Here is a 10633-nt window from a genome sequence, read left to right on the forward strand (position 1 = left end):
TGGACATTTTAACAAGATACAGAAGCAAGTGTCCATCAATAGATAGATGGGTGAAGAAGATGGGGAATATACATACATATATGCACACATGCTGGGGGATATATATATATATACACACTCACAGACACACCATAGGATAGTACTGAGCCATCAAAAAGAATGAAATCTTGCCATTTGTAATGACATGGATGGACCTAGAGGGCATAATGCTAAATAAAATAAGTCACTCAGAGACTGAGTGCCGGCGTCGCGGAGCTACTGCATCGGTTGGAAATGGCAGAGGTGGAGGAGACGCTGAAGGACTTCAGAGCCAGAAGGGAGTGCAGGGCATCATCGCGGTGAACACAGAAGGCGCCATGGACAATCCCACTACCACACAGTATGCCAACCTCATGCACGACTCCGTCTGGAAGGCCCGGAGCACCGTCCGTGAAGCTGACCCCCAGAATGACCTCACCTTTCTTCGAATTCACTCCAAGAAAAATGAAATTACAGTTGCACCAGATAAAGACTATTTCCCAATTGTGATTCAGAATCCAACTGAATAAGCCACTCTCTGGGCTTCCTGCGTCATCCCTTAATGTAACAGCCCCTAAGAGTGATAACATTTATCATGTCAACCAACTGGCAGGTGGAAATCACCTTAGAGCCTACTTAGACTGATCCAATGCCCAAAGTCATCAAAGTCATCCCTCTGCTGGCCAGTCACCCTTGAATTCTTGGGGGGACCTTCTTTCCTCACCTCCAGATTTTGGAGCAAGAGCTTTGAGCAGCCCACATACCCTGCTTCCTTCCATCTGACCTTCAGTTCACTTTGTCACCCTTGGAAAAGTCTGTTTTTAACTAAAAATAACTAAAATGCTTTAAAAAAAATAAGTCACTCAGAGAAAGACAAATACTACAGGATTTCACTCATATGTGGAGTTTAAGAAACAAAACAAATGAACAAATGAAGAAAAGAGAGAGAGAAACAAAAAAAAAAGGATTCTTAAATACAGAGAACTGGTGGTTGTCAGAGGGGAAGCGGGGGATGAGTGGGCAAAATAAATACAGGAGATTAAGAGTGCACTTACCTTAATGAGCGTTGAGAAAAGTATAGAATTGCCGAATCATCAGGTTGTACACCTGAAAGTAATATAGCCCTGTATGTTAATTACGCCTGACTACAAATAAATCATGTCTCCATACTATCTGGTTTTTTGCTTTTCCATGTTCTTTTTAGGATGAGCTTATTCAGTTCTATGAAAATTTCTATTTTGCTGGAATTGCTTTTAATTTGTTGATTGGCTTGAGAGAAATGACTTATATTTTGATAACGATTCTTCCCATTCATGAACATTTATCTTGGGCCTACTTCTCTGTGTTTAAGCAATGATTTGCAATTTTCTCCCACAAAGGTGTTATATTTATTATACATCCAGAAGTGTATCCACAGAGGTGGGTACGTTATAATTTTTTATGGGATTACAGATGGAATCTTTTTCCTGTTAGCTTTTCAAATTTTCTGATTGAAATTGGTGACACTTGGGGATTATATTTGTTTTTTAATTCTGTTATATTCTCTAGCAAATTAGTGAACTCAGAGAATAATGTCTTATTGCTTTTCAGTTGTTATAATTCTTGTTTTTTTTTTTCTTGTCTTATACATTTTGACAAGGACTTCAATATAATATGACACATGAGTTGTAACTGTGGACTGCCTTGTACCATTCTTGACCTTAAGAGAGAAGATCCTAAAATTTCACCACTAACTATCATGTTTGCTACACTTTTGATAAAGACCACTGCTAGTTTACTGTTATGTTGCTTTTTTTTGTTCTAGGAATTTTCTCATTTGTTTTTTTTTTGTTTGTTGTTGTTGTTGTTGTTATCACAATAACTTCTATAAGATTTGTTTGCATTTGCTTATAATTTCAGGGTGCCTGGGTGGCTCAGTTGGTTAAGCATCTGACTCTTAGTTTCAGCTCAAGTCATGATCTTAGGGCTGTGAGATCATGTCCCGCATCAGAATCCCTGTTCAGTGTAGAATCTGCTTGGGATTCTCTCTCTCCCTCTGACTTTCCCCCTGCTCACTCTCCCTCTCTCATAAATAAATAAATAAATAAATAAATAAATAAATAAATAAATAGTATTTAAAGACATATATTTGCCATAATTTCAATTTCAACCGTGTTTGCACTTCTCTTGCTCTTATTAATCCCAATATTTTTATATAGACCTTTGCTCTTCCATCTTGATCAGCTAATGGTTTGAACATATCAGGAGCCTATTCATTTTTTTTTCTTTTTTTAAATTAATTTTTTAATTTAATTCAGTTTGCCAACATATAGTATCACACCCAGTGCTCATCCCATCCAGTGCCCCCCTCAGTGCCCATCACCCAGTCACCCCATCCCCCCCACCTCCCCTTCCACTACCCCTTATACATTTCCCAGAGTTAGGAGTTTCTCATGGTTTGTCTCCCTCTCTAATTTTTCCCACTCAGTTCCCCTCCTTCCCTTATAATCCCTTCCACTATTTCTTATGTTCAGGAGCCTATTCAAAACAACAGCTCTTCAGTTAATCTTTTATACTATCCTTTCTGCTTCTATTTCAATTACTTCTGTATTATTATGATTACTTTCCTTCTAGTTTTTTGGATTTGCAGCATTGTTCTTGTCCTGATTTCATTATTTTTTTCAAATATACTTATTTGAGATGATAAATATTCATTTAAGTATTGCGTTAGCTTTATATCACAGGTTTGTTATGTAATACATTCATTGTGGATCAATGCTAAATACGTTAAACTTCCTCATGGCATTTCTTGTTTATTCTTCCTTTTTTTGTTTGTATTGAGTTAGATACATACATTGCTCACGTTGCATAAATTTTAATTGTATAGCTTGATGGATTTTACTTTTGCACATACCTGTATAAAAACCTCTGAGGTCTGATGCACAATTTCCAGGGCTTCAGAAGTTTTCCTCATGTGTCTTCCATACCCACATCCCGATCCCCTAAGGAAACTACCATTCCAGTTCCTATCAAAGAGTATTAATTTTTGTCTGTTCTTTTCCATTTCCATATAAATTTGAGAATCTACTTTTAGTATCTAAAAAGTAGCTGGACACTTGATTAGGAATTGTACTGAATATACAGATCAATTTGCAGAGATTGGATCTCTTAATAATAATGAGTTTTTCAAAGCAAATGTGCTATATTGCCCCACTTATGCAGGTCTTGTTTAATTTCTCAGCAACCTTTTGTATAGTAGTTATGCAAATCCTACTCATCAGTGTCCTTTAAAAAAAAAACATATACTGTAGTTCAGTAAGATAGCAACTGTATAAAATTGCTAAAATAGATTTTAGAATCATACAGTGTGTCTCTTGGTTCATCTTCCAAATCAGACTGATCTTTGAAACTAGCAGTTTTTAATCAAAGCTGACTTTATAGGAGGAGTATAATGTATGCACTACTGTTTTAAAACAATTAGTGTGTGTGTGTGTGTGTGTGTTTGTATGATTGAGCCCATTCATTGTAAGTCTAAGCTCGTTAGCATTAATATACCCATGTAGACTAGCAAAATAGTATGTAGATGTGATCTCAGTTGTAAATAGAAAAATCTAATTCAATAAACTCTGTATCACCCCTGTAAAAAAATTTTTTTTGGATTTACCCCTATATATTTGATACTGTTGTAAAATTTACTTTTTAAATTTAATTTTCCTATTGTTTGTCACTAGAGTATAGAAATGCAAATGAGTATTATATATTGGTTTTGTGTCCTGTAAGTTCTCTAATAAATGTATTTCATCAGAAGCTCTTTGTAAATCCTTCATGATGTTTTATGCACGTAATTTTGTTTTCTGTTAAAAGGCAGTTTTAGTTCTTCCAAAACTTATTTCTTTTATATCCTTTTTCTGCCTTAGAAATGATCATGGTAGACATAATTGCCTTTTCCTAATCTCAAGGAGAAAGTATTCAACATATACCTTAAATGATGGTAGCAGTAGAAGGAAACTTGCACCTGGATTTGCTGGACGTGTGTAGTATGAACACGTTTTTAATTCTGTCAAATGCTTTTTCTTTCCATCTACTGAGATGACCAAATGGTTTTCTCCTTTGTTCTGTTAGTGTCTTGAGTTGTGTTAATAGATTTTTTAATATTAAACTTAGATTCATATTCATAGAATAACTCAACTTGATCATGTTGCACTATCTTTTTTAAAATATATGTTGCTGGATTTGATTCTGAGTTGACAGTTTGGTTTTTCTTTTTGGTTTTTCTTTTTCTTTTTATGATTTCACTGCTTTCTGAACTCCATTGATGCTGATGAGAAATCATTCATCATTTGGATCACTGTTCTTCTGTAGGAAATGTGTTTTTCTCTGGCTGCTTTTAATATTTTCTCCTTGTATTACATTTTCAGAATTTGACTATTTATGTATGTAGGTGTGCGATTTTCTCATATTTACTCTGCTTCTTGTTTGAAGAGCTCCTCAGGCCTAGAAAAGTTGATGTTTGTTAAATAAAATAGGGTAATTTCAGTCATTATTTCTTCAAATATTTTTTCACCCTCTTACCTCCCCTGTCCTTCCCGTATATGTTATACTACATGGTAGGTCTCCAACATCATGGAGGCTTGTTAGCTTTCTTAATCTTCCTTATACTTTGTTCCCCAGATGAGATCATTTGTATTGATTGTGTTCAAGTTCAGTAACCCTTTCTTCTATTCTTTTTGGTGCGCTGTTAGGACAGTCAGTGCTTTTTCAATTTCAAATATTGTACTTTTGAGCTCTAGAATTTCCTTTTAAAAAAAATACTTTCCCTTCATCTGCTTTAAGTCCTCGAGCATATTTGCAGTAGCTGCTTCCACGGTCTTGCCTAGAGTTGCATGTGTTTATTTCATGCTGGACATGGTCAATGATATGTTGCCAAGATTCTGGAATTCTGGATGATGTTGTTTCCTTAATGGGTATTATAACTTTATTCAAGCAGGTAGTTAAATTTCTGGTTGTGTCTCGTGAATTTGTCAAGCTTTGTTTTTTTCTTTTTTAGAGTTGCATGATTCAGTTTTGCCCTTAATCTTGCCAGAACCGTGGTCCTTGCTCCAGATGCTTCATATGAATGCCCAGCATGCTCAGTGTGGTCTCTGCCCTCTGGCTGGGCCCAAACTCCTGCATCTCCCACCCTGGTGGGCCCGTCAGCCCTTTGCCCCAAAGCAGCTGCTCACACTTGCTTGGAAGCCTCATGAAATCTCATCCTGTGTGAAGCACAACCCAGCTCTGACACAGTCAGCTTTGCACCTGGGCCTCCAGGCCCCTCCTCAGCCTGTGCGAGTATCCCAGGCCATGTATCAGCTCTCCTTCCGTGTCCTCGGTGCAGCAGGAAGCTGTGTTCTCTATGCTCATCTGCCCATGCTGCAACCCAGGAACAGCCAGGGTGTAAGACAGCCAGGGTGTCGGTGTGCTCACTGCATGTTCCCCTTCTTCTCAGAGTCAGTCCTGCACTGCTTGCTGTTCAGCAGCTCATGCATTTTTGTCCGGTTTTATGGTTTCTTACTGCATTCCCAGTAACAGTGACTCAGTCAAGGCTGAAAGTGCCAGACCAGAGTTTTTAACCACCAGGTCACACACTTCCTCCCCGCTGTCTCCCTTACAGTCAGACCAATCTACTCTCTCTGTTCCTGCTGGGGACATCTCTTCTGCTTCCCTCCAAACGTATGTCAAAGCTCAGCTCGTGTCTTATCCTCTCCATGAGGGTTTCACTCATTATCCAATGCCGCAGCACTGCTCATCCTCTAAGCACTGGCCTCTTTGTCGAGGCACCTCATCTAGCACTTGATCACATGCTGAGAAATGGAGTGATGTAGTGAGCACATGTGCTGGGTTCTAAGCCTGCCTCCACCTAGGATGTCTTAGAGGTTGTAGTTGATTACTGCATTGTTCTGTGCCTCAGTTTCTTGCTCTGAAATGAGGGTGGTAATAACATCTAACTCAGGATTGTTGCAGGCATTAAACAGATGAATTTTATAAGATCTTAGCACAGGGCAGGTAGAGAGCACCTTGCTAATTATTAGCTGTTACCATTTATACCGCCTTATACTCTTGTCCATATATCTGTTTTCATTTCAATTTTTAAAATAACATTTTTATTTTAGAATGGTTTTAGGCTTACCAAAAAACTGAAAATAGTACAGAGAATCCTCTCCAGAGACCTTACATCAGTATAGTTGGTTTGTTATAATCAACCAATATTGATGCTTTTTAAATGGGTCTTGCCCTGGCCTCTCCTCCCACCAACAAAAGGGGAAACGTAAAAGGTGAGAATGTACTAATTCATTATGACTTTCTCATGACCAGCATAGTGCTATGCACATTCAGTAAATACCTTTTACACTAATTAACAAGAATACTGAGGGGCAACTCCCTTTTATAGAGGAGAAAGGGATGGGCTGTCATTGGCATCTGTCTCAGAGTGAGTTCCCCTTACAGTGTTCCTGCTCCCTGGTAGCCACAGAGTGAGAATTTATGAAACTGCCTTTTCTTACCCTCCACTTTTGAGATGAGACCTACCAGTGACTATTTCCAGCTCTGAGTCTAACCCGATGCCAATCTCAGGCAGTTGCTGTTGGATATAAGAAAAAGAAGGAAAGATAAAAATTAATAGGAGCTCATATAAGTCACCACATCTTACTGGGTCATAAAATGTTGCTGGAATATTGCTGGAAAATATTTGAAATTTCTGTAATTCCATCTTGAAAATACCCCTCTATTTGCTGTTGTTTCTTTTTTTCCAACTAATCATCATCTTTAATGGACTCTCTAAAGAGCTTGAAATATCTGCTTCTCCTTGACCTTCCTATGAGGGAAATTAAACTGGAAACAATTATTAAATACCTGGAAAATTTCCATTGGGATTTGTACCCTTAAAGCGACTGATCACATTTAAATAGCTTCATCATAGTGAAATTTTGCTCCATGATCATGCATTTTAAAAAGTCCAGCCAGAGGCCCTGAAAGTAACTCTATAACCCATAATGGTCCTCTGCCCATTAAGTCACAAAAATGTGTTACGGAAAATGTTCAAGAGAAATTGCTCCATGTTTATTCTCATCTACAAATAAATTTATATAGTCAGTATTTTTAAGCCCTTTTTAAATTCTTTTATTGTCATTAATATCATAATAATTATCATTATTGTCATTATATCATATCAAACTATTTCCAGCACTTATCCACTTAATAAAAGCTTAAAGATTATTTCTACTCATGATAATTTCTATTTTTTGTCCTTGTAAAATAACCCAACTTGACAATTCCCTTTAAAACAGAAGAGATTTGTACTAAGGTGTGTGTTAGGTGGGGGAAGCCCTTGGTGGAACATAAACCTATTTCCCATCTTGTCAACGGTTTCCACTATTTCATTAGGCGTAAAAAGTGGCGAAGACAATACTGCGATCTCTGAAGGACTCTGGTGCCATGGATTCCTTCGCCTACAAGAGCCCTGCGAGTGGCCCTGAGAGGTAGAAAGGCGATTTATCTGCAGAAATTTTTGGTCTTCTGGATCTCATTATGTAAATGAGCCATTTCAGGGTAATAAATGCCGTCCAAATGCCCTGCAAGAAGTACTGCAATGGAGAGAATGTTGTTTCATTTTGTTTTGCAAACCGACTTTAAAGCAAAAAAAAAAAAAAAAAGTGCTTTCATGTAAGAAAATGCTCTTTAGATAGAAAAGAAAGCTCTGGAGAGAAATCCATCAGTAGGAACAGTGACTAATTAGCAAACCCAACTTTCTCTGCTAATTTTTCAGCTCACTGCAAGACCTCTTCCTCCACTTGGGCCCCAGGTCCATTCACGGACCTAGATATTTTCCTTTAGTAAGAATTAGTCTGCTATTTCAGAAATGAAATGTAATCTTGAAAAATGGAAGGAAAAGAAGCACAAAAAGCAATGTCCAGATTTTCCAAATTTAAGTAAATCAATTAATTCTTTTAGAAAAAAAAGGTATTGAAACTCCACACTCATTCCACTTTTATTATTATCAGACTTAAAGTATCAACTTGAATGCTCTCTCCCCTTTGCCCAGCTTCCTTTCTCCCAGCATTTTGAGCACAATCTTGTTTCCTGGGCACCAGGGAAACTGGTTCACCTGCATTTCTTACTTTATTCAAGGGAACATTTTGATTTTCCAAAACAGAACCTTTTCCTGTGTCTGAGGTGGGAACTCAACTCCACAATCATTTCCCATTGTTCTTATGGAAAAACAAACTTTCAATGCACCTAAGTTCCCTTTGTGATGACCCCCAGTGAGCAAGGTAGGTCTTCCTGGCTTGGGTGATCGACACACACACACACACACACACACACACACACACACACAGGAGAGAAGGAGAACTGCAAATTCGACCCATTCCAGGTGCACAATTTAATAACATCTTAGCTACGTAATAAAAATAATATGCATACAATAAAAATTGGTACATATATAGCCACAGAAGATATTTCCTCTCACACCTGCCTCAACCGCAATAATGAATCTCACAGCGGCACCGTCTAGAAACAACGTAAAATACGGCCTGAGTAAAGTGAATAACAAGTGAAGTATTTAATTAGAAATTGGGCAGGCGGTTAATTTTGTTTAGCCTTAAGGCCTAAAAGACAGCGTAAAAAATCTCATGACTAAGAAACGTTTTAAACTACACAATTCACTTACTTTTCACCTGTAGCGTCAGGCCTGTGGTCAGTCTCCGTGTGCCCCGCCGGCCTCCGGACGCGGGCAGCGGACAGCCGAGCCCCACTCAAGGTTGGCAGGTGGGACTGGGGGCCTGGGGCCTCCTACCTTTCTCAGGCTAAAAATCTTGCAAAGGCGCATCCCTCCTTGTGATGTGCCATATTCCCAAATGCTTCGCCCCAATCTTCCATCGGATTCTCACCTTCAGATTCCGATCTCTGTTGGCAGCCAAAGCGCTGAGATTGAGCAGGCCCGGGCCGGGGGAGTAGCTCAAAGCCAGGAAGGGGAGGCCTCCTAGTCCTGACCTCTCCGCGCTGCCGGAGCCCCTCCTTGGTCACCCTGGCTGCTAGATTTCCTGCCCCACCCGCCTCACCGCCGCCCACAGCCGGCCTCGCTCTGTCCCTTGCACACCCCACACCTTTCACGCTGGCGTCCGTCACCGTCACACTGTGAGCCTGGCCCTCTAGGCTCTTCCACCGTGCCCCTGGCTTCCAGGCCGGGCCTCAGGGGCGCTCTCGCCCCACCTGCTGCCTTCTCCCCCCTTGCTGACATGCTGCTCACCTCTAAGAATTCCCGGGAGCATCAGGTGCTTCACTTACCTGCCCGGCCTCCCAAGGCCCACGCTGCCGTCCCTAGTCTGTGCTCAGGGCCTCCCTGTGGCCCTGCGGTCCCCGGCCCGGGTCATCACGAGCCATCAACAGGCCATTGGTTGTCTGTGGCCCCTGCTGGACAGGGGCCCCTGCCGCCGCCTTGACCCCCGTGGCTGCCAGAGCTCTCGCCAAGCCAGGTAAGCGCCCAGGTATTTGCTGAAGAAAAGAGCTGGAAAGGACAGAACCCGGGAGCTGATTTTTGGCAACGATGGGCCGAGTGGATTCTAGGAACACTGTAGGCTCTCGGGAGGCACCTGGGAACTATGCGACACCTGGGAACGAACAGCACTGCGGAGGGGGCCGACCGTCAGCGTCACAAAGAATATTTCCATAGGACTATGCACCTAAACAAACTCCCTGCCTCGCCCTCGCAGGGGCCCCAGAAGACAGACAGGGCGGACGTTATCCCCTCTAGACAGGTGTAGACACCGCGGTTCTGGCTGTTTAAGTGACTGGCAGGAGGTCATAAGATATAAACAGCTCACGGGTGGATAAAGAACACAAGTTCTTACCCATGATCTGGTTCTTTTTCCAGAATACCTTAGAGACAACTTTTTTTCCTTGAGTAATCTGAATGGAAAAGAGAAAAAATGCCAGAAGTGGTAAAGTTTTGCGCACTAACGCAGAGTAACTTGACGTATTTCCTGTTAGAGGGTCCAACTTTCCAAGACCAAGAAAGCTGAGCAAAACAGAAACATCATTACGGGCCTTAAGAATGTCTTTGTTTCACAAATTATTCATGACTCTAAAAGTCTGGGATATTATCACAACTGCCACCTTAAGCTTCTAGAAAGGTCGCATGCAACTTGGCCTGAGGTATTCAAACCTGGTCAAAGTGAGGGGTTCACATGGTGAAACAGCAGGAAGTGGGTTGGGGGACGTGGCTGGGACGGGGCGGGGGCATGAGGAGGGCAAGTTACATGAGGTCAGAGGTTTCCTGTAGCTGGGTTGTCGCCCAATTACCTGGCTGCGTTGCTACCTCCTTGAAGGCGTTACCCTACTTTGGATCATGGAGACCAGAAAACACGATAGGAAACACAGAAAAGTTCTGTGAGGTCGAATTATTTGGTTGAACCAGAGCATTGCATGGACAGTAGAGCACAAACTATCTAGGTCACTCCCCAACCTTCTTGCTTCATAGAATTGCTTTTCTGTCAAGGTAACTTGATATAACGCAACAGTAAGAACTTCAGCATCATCAAAACCTCTTCCAGGTGAATAATTCGAACCCAGTAAGTTGAGGAAAGGAGCGTGTATAACTCAA

The 10633-nt window shown here is 40.8% G+C and overlaps 1 long non-coding RNA gene and 1 pseudogene across 1 annotated transcript; one reads left to right on the plus strand and one right to left on the minus strand.

The window, feature by feature from the left end:
* Positions 1–273: 273 nt before the first annotated feature.
* Positions 274–548, plus strand: LOC121500722 (annotated as a pseudogene).
* Positions 549–1112: 564 nt separating this feature from the next.
* Positions 1113–8837, minus strand: LOC121500723. Its single transcript, XR_005990445.1, has 3 exons — positions 8702–8837; positions 6562–6613; positions 1113–1125 (listed from the first exon to the last, which is right to left on the minus strand). It is a non-coding gene; the product is annotated as an uncharacterized LOC121500723 (long non-coding RNA).
* Between the last annotated feature and the right edge of the window lie 1796 nt (positions 8838–10633).

Source organism: Vulpes lagopus, chromosome 10 (assembly GCF_018345385.1).
Source record: "Vulpes lagopus strain Blue_001 chromosome 10, ASM1834538v1, whole genome shotgun sequence".
In the NCBI taxonomy this organism is placed as follows: domain Eukaryota; kingdom Metazoa; phylum Chordata; class Mammalia; order Carnivora; family Canidae; genus Vulpes; species Vulpes lagopus.